Here is a 5,987-nt window from a genome sequence, read left to right on the forward strand (position 1 = left end):
TCGCACCGTAGAGCTCTGTGGAAAACAAATCACTGTAGCATATATAAACAAATCTAGCCTACAAGTAAAAATATTAGGTATTCTAGGTATGGTGAACATTAATCACTATGGATATATAGACCAGAGGGGGGGAAATCCCACGCACCAAGCCCAGGCTATAATTATGGTTATATTCATGTATTTAGAAGTATCTGAAAAATACACAAATAAAATCCCAAATCTGAAACCCTATTTAGTAAATAGGGTCGCAAAATAGCTAATGGTTATTAACTCCACGTGTTGGCTGCTAGCATAATGTTACAAACCTGGACTGGACGTAGATGAACTAGCTGTGCTAGGGCAGTCAAACACTGTACATCTTTCTGTCTGAATATGATGCACTTTCGCAAGGTGTTTTGACATATTACTAGTGTTGCCGCCCTTACACGCAAAACATTTGTCACACTTGTGACAACGCGCTGTGTCTGTATCAACTCTTGTAATGTAAAGCCACACTTTTGACCGTTTGACTCTCTCCGCCATCGTTATCTATCTAAAGGTAGGCTACGAGCTTGAGTTAGTGTATGCGTTGTCTTGTGTGTGTGTGTGTGTGTGTGTGTGTGTGTGACTGGAACAACAGCCCCGCCCCCATGCTCTCCACTCACACACAGCAGGCAGCCAGGGTGAGCGACACAGATCTCTTGTCTTCAGGGAGAATAGCGAAAATTATGATACAATGACGGTTAATTGACGGAGTTGGTGAGATAAATGTGCAAGATAACGTTTATCTTGTAAAAAAAACAAAAAACAAAAAAAACGCAACTGCTCCAGGACCGATAGGAGAACTGTTAAGGTCAGAGAGAACCATCAAAGGTGGGGTAATTGATCACAGACTCTCTAACCTGAACCAGAAAGTTAGAAGTGCAAGCACAAGGTTTGCAACTAGCTTTCCAGCAACAAGGAACTAAGTGAGTTAGCACCCAGAATCTAACTCTGCAAGGACCCCGAGCGACTGTCTTCCTCGGATCAGAACCTTTGGAACAAGGACACAGCAACGACTGCAGCTGGAACCACAGCTCTTCCCAGCCTTCTTCTGCCGGCTAACAAAGCAGCACACCACCAAGTGACTCTTTCTCCCATCCACTCAAGGATCGGTAACGTAACAACTGGGCATAACTCATCACAGCTTTACAGGCTAAGCAAGACTGTTTCACTTGTTGTATGTGATCTGATGCTGTTTACTGAGTTATTGTTGTGATAGATTGCAGTTAGGTCATTGATTAGTTGGCTTCACCAAAGCTAAGTGTTTAGTTTGCTAATACTGTTCACAAACAGATTCTTGCACACAACTAAACAATCTCTGCACTAATCCAGACCGTTTGCAACACAAATCACATTGACATAGACTCATTAACAAATAGGCTTTCAACAGAGCTACACCCAAACAGGCATCTCAAAGTTCCCGCTTCTTTTCCTTTGTCTTTGTCCTGACCACACGGTCAGACAGACACCTCCCCCTGAAGCAAGCCTTGATTCGGCCATCTTGTAGTTCTCTGTTGTCAGCCATTTTGTTTTGTAGGCCAAACGGCTCTTTGATCATCACACCTGCCTTTGTCTTTCTCTCTTTCTCTCTGTCTCGCACACACACACACACACACACACACACACACACACACACACACACACACACACACACACACACACACATATACACACCAAGCTTGTATATAGTTAGTTAGAATTTGTGTGTTTTGGTTTGCTTTGCTAGTTTGTAAATAAATATAATTCTTTGGAATCATACCTGCTGTCTGTTTAATGTTGTACAAGAGTGAATGAATAGTCAACCTCTGCTGCGTCAAGAACTCCGAAATCCTTCAGGCTTTACTGTTAAAATTTGGTTATTGTCATTAATTTAATTATTAATCAAAACTCCAAATTAATAGATTAGCGTATTTTATGAGACTGATATCTTTAACTGGCTATCATTTTTTCCTTTATGGGAATGGTGCCCCACGAGGTGATTTAATGTTAATTAAGTCACATTATTTAACATAATTCTTAATAATTATTAATTATTTCTGATAGCCAGTTAAATCCCTACATATTTGGTGCCCCTTCGTGAGACCTAATATGTTGATCCCAACATATTTAGTGTCTCTGTGTGAAACCTAAAATTATGTTCCCAAAATATATATGTTGATCCCAACATATTTGGTGCCCCTTGGTGAGGCCTAATATGTTAATCCCAACCTAGAATTGTCAAATAGTGTCGTAAAAAAGTAAATCTACTGAATATATCAAATATTCAGTAGATTTACTATTCAAACTATCATGTTATTATTATTATTATTATTGGTGGGAAATTATAACAGAGGAATATATTTGCCGTTTTAATATCAAGAACACTTTCGTGTTTTTGTGTGTATACAGGATGTTGTTGAATCAGGGAATCTGTGTGTCCACCACGACAAAGGATCCTAACTGACTTTACATTGGCATTGTTTCTGTGGTACCGGCACGTAATTTCAACCCATTACGTGCTGCCACCATGGAATGCGGTGTTAAGAGGTTGTGGTCATTTCACATATTTCTGTGAGATCAGGTTGCAAATGTTATTTGCAAAATAAGTTCCTCTTTGCAGTGCAGACTCTGTAATGATGACCTTTAATGTTGGCTTATCAATGGTTAAAGTAAATAATGGACTGGAATACCTGCATGCATGGTCAAAAGTCCCAGTGCTGTTATACTGAATATCAGCACTCATGGAATGCCTCCTGTCCAATCAAATTGCATGGTCAGAACTAACTGTTATGTGAATGACATCAAAATAAGTTGAACCTTGATCCACAAGTGAAATATCCAAATGAAGAGTATAAACATAACTTAGCAAACGCAGTCTTCTGTTATTGTATCGTGATGGTCAGGTGGCTTCTGCTGACTTGGACTCTTTCTTTCTTTTGAGTTAAGATTATGTTATAAAAGTATTTTAAACATCATTCTGCTTTTCCCCCCCAATTCCTTATGCTTGTATCCATCCACTGAATTTTTACTCATATGTCAGCATTGCAATTCTGCACTCGACAGGGAAAACCTAGGCTTTGTAATGATGTTCAGTGTTTCTGCAATATATAGCACTGGCCAGAAGAGGGAGGACTTGATCTCACAACTGTTCATATACATACAAACACACCAAGCACATATGAATCTGCTTGCCTTCACCCCCTGCATCTCAGATGAAGTCAATAACAAAAAACAAAATCAGAGACAAAAGCGGATTTGCGGAAGAAAAAAAAAAAAAAGATTTTACTTGTCATAGAGGCAGGGAGCCAACCTCAACTGTGTTGTACTCGAGTTGCACATTAGTCAGAATGACACAGCCCCAGCAGCACTGCATCACATACAGGAATTTCTTACATCACCAAAACATGCCAAATGTAATTTCTGGTTTTGATTGCAGCTTTATGATGACTATGAATAAATATAAATAATTTTATTCATATTCTGTGGTGTAATAAAAGCAGTCGCACTGAGGCAACATTAAGTTTTGTTCATGTCACATTATTCTGACAGCTGAATAAACTGTAGGCGAGTATAATACTCTAAAACATATCACAAGTCTAAAGAGAAAAAAAACTAAATAAACCTATCAAGACACATACAATACTACTTCTACTGCTACTACTACTACTACTACAAATAATTATGTCAATAATAAAATATCAATAATAAGCAGCACTTGTATTTTACATTGGATACATAGATGTGATTTATAGATGCTTTTTTTAGGCACTCTGGTATGACAGCAGAGCTTTTCTCTTCCATCTCTCTCTCTCTCTCTCTCTCTCTCTCTCTCTCTCTCTCTCTCTCTCTCGCACACAAACACACACACACACACACACACACACACACAAACACACACTTCGACAGAGATCATGGGATGGGAGAGGACAATTCGGGGATTAAGTAATATCTTTAAAAAGATACAAAAAATATAAAACATATTTGTGATCATTTGAAAAGCTACATTACTCATCTTTTCATATGAAAAATTACCCTGGGAATCCAGAGTTCTCGCGAGAGCACAATTTGAATTTGCTCAGCAAGTCACTCTGGCAATCAGTAATGATGCTCATTACCCATGCCGCTGGAGCCGAGCTGCACCAATCACATCGGTGTATCTTATATAGGCGTGCCAGAGGCGAGCTAAACAGATGACGACAGCGCTGCGAAGACGAAGTCCAGAATCAGTCGGTAAATATTGCAAGATGGCTACGGATGAACACCAGCTGTTTGAAACGGCTTTGGCCGCTACAATGAACGAGAAAGACTTGGCTTTTTCTCTAAAAGAGGAACAGAAGATGGCGCTCGAGTCTTTCCTTTGCAAGAAGGAAGAAGATGGCGCTCGAGTCTTTCCTTTGCAAGAAGGACATTTTTGCTGTTTTGCCGACAGGATACAGCAAGAGTCTAATCTACCAGTTAGCTCCACTGGTAGCACTCTGGATAAGTCACCCCGTGTATTGTTCTGATTGGTCGTAGTGTTATCCAATTGCGTGCAGTGATATTTTCAAATGCATGCTTGGTGCCGCCCCTCGAGTTGGGCCATTTGCATTACTCATAGCCAGACCCTAAATCTTTATTTGGGTCTGGATTTCCAGGCTAATGAAAAATCACATAATCACGTAATTTGAGCTTTTAAGCCTCTCTTAGCTCCTAATTTTGGTGTTACAGCCTCAGCTGTTTTGGTTCAGTCTCAGCGCTCTCATCAACATTATTACACTGTTTCCAGCAAGAAAGCTCTATAAACCCACTGTAAACCACCTGCTCACCAGCAAACAGCAGCTACAGGCTAGCAGGTGAACTCAGTGGAACATGTAAAGAGACAGATATCTTTCTCAGGAGTAGGAGGAGACTATACCAGAGCTAAAAAGAGAGTCAATAAGTGTGTTTATATAGACATGGATAACTGGTTATTGAGTATTCCATTTATCTGTTTGAGTGTGTAAACACCACATCTTGTTTACAGAAACTGGGGTAAAACCTTATCCTGTTTATGAGAAACCCAAATGTGCTAGGTGGAGTACTCTAAAAGAAATCAAGATACTGTATATATATACCTCATTCTGGTGATTGAGGGCCGCTGGCTTTCTGCACAGCCGTGGCTGTTACCTTGGTGACCAGTGTTGGAACAAAAAGTTCCAAAAGTAATGTGTTACAGTAATATTTTACGTTTTAGCTATAGCGAAGTAATATAATGCGTTACCAACAGGATTTCGGGTAATATTATTACATTTACAGTGTCATGGAACATGTTACCACCCAAAATAAACTAAAGGTTGTTGTGTTGTCAGGTCATTAAACACTAGATTATGGAAGGGTGCCGGTGATCGGCACATGGAGTTCCTGCTGTACTGTGTGTTATCAAGTTCAGTGTGTTTCCATTCATACACTCACAAGGTATACAACGTATCCTGTTCTACTTTTGTGCCCGAAGGCTGCCTGAAAGCAGCTGGGGTAAGGAGCTGGTCTCTAGTTTGTTTTTCCCTCGTCCCTGTGATCAGCACAACTGGGTGATGTTAGCATATGTTGAATGTGTTTCCATTCACATCCCCTACAACTGCAGAGCAATGCTGGCACACAGTCCCATTCTTATGCATAACTCTCTGCTGTTGTAAATGTCTGGCACAGTGGGAACCGGCAGGTGGGTCCTCCAACTCCAGCATATTAATTTGTGCTCATCACAGTGACTTGATCACATGCCATTATGTTTGTTGCGCTAACCTCAACATTTCTTTACTGTGATTCATATCACAGGCGAAAAAATATTTATCTATATCTCAAAATTATTAACCTTTGATCCTCTGCTTGACCCTCCCTGTGTCCAAGGCTATTCATTTATTTCAAAAGGTCTAGGCTAAAATTACTCTATATCATCCCACTATTATTAATATAAGCAGGGGATTTTAATACAATCAATTGTGTTGGTTATATTACTTTCACACTTGAAAGAG

Source organism: Epinephelus moara, chromosome 13, assembly GCF_006386435.1.
Source record: "Epinephelus moara isolate mb chromosome 13, YSFRI_EMoa_1.0, whole genome shotgun sequence".
In the NCBI taxonomy this organism is placed as follows: domain Eukaryota; kingdom Metazoa; phylum Chordata; class Actinopteri; order Perciformes; family Serranidae; genus Epinephelus; species Epinephelus moara.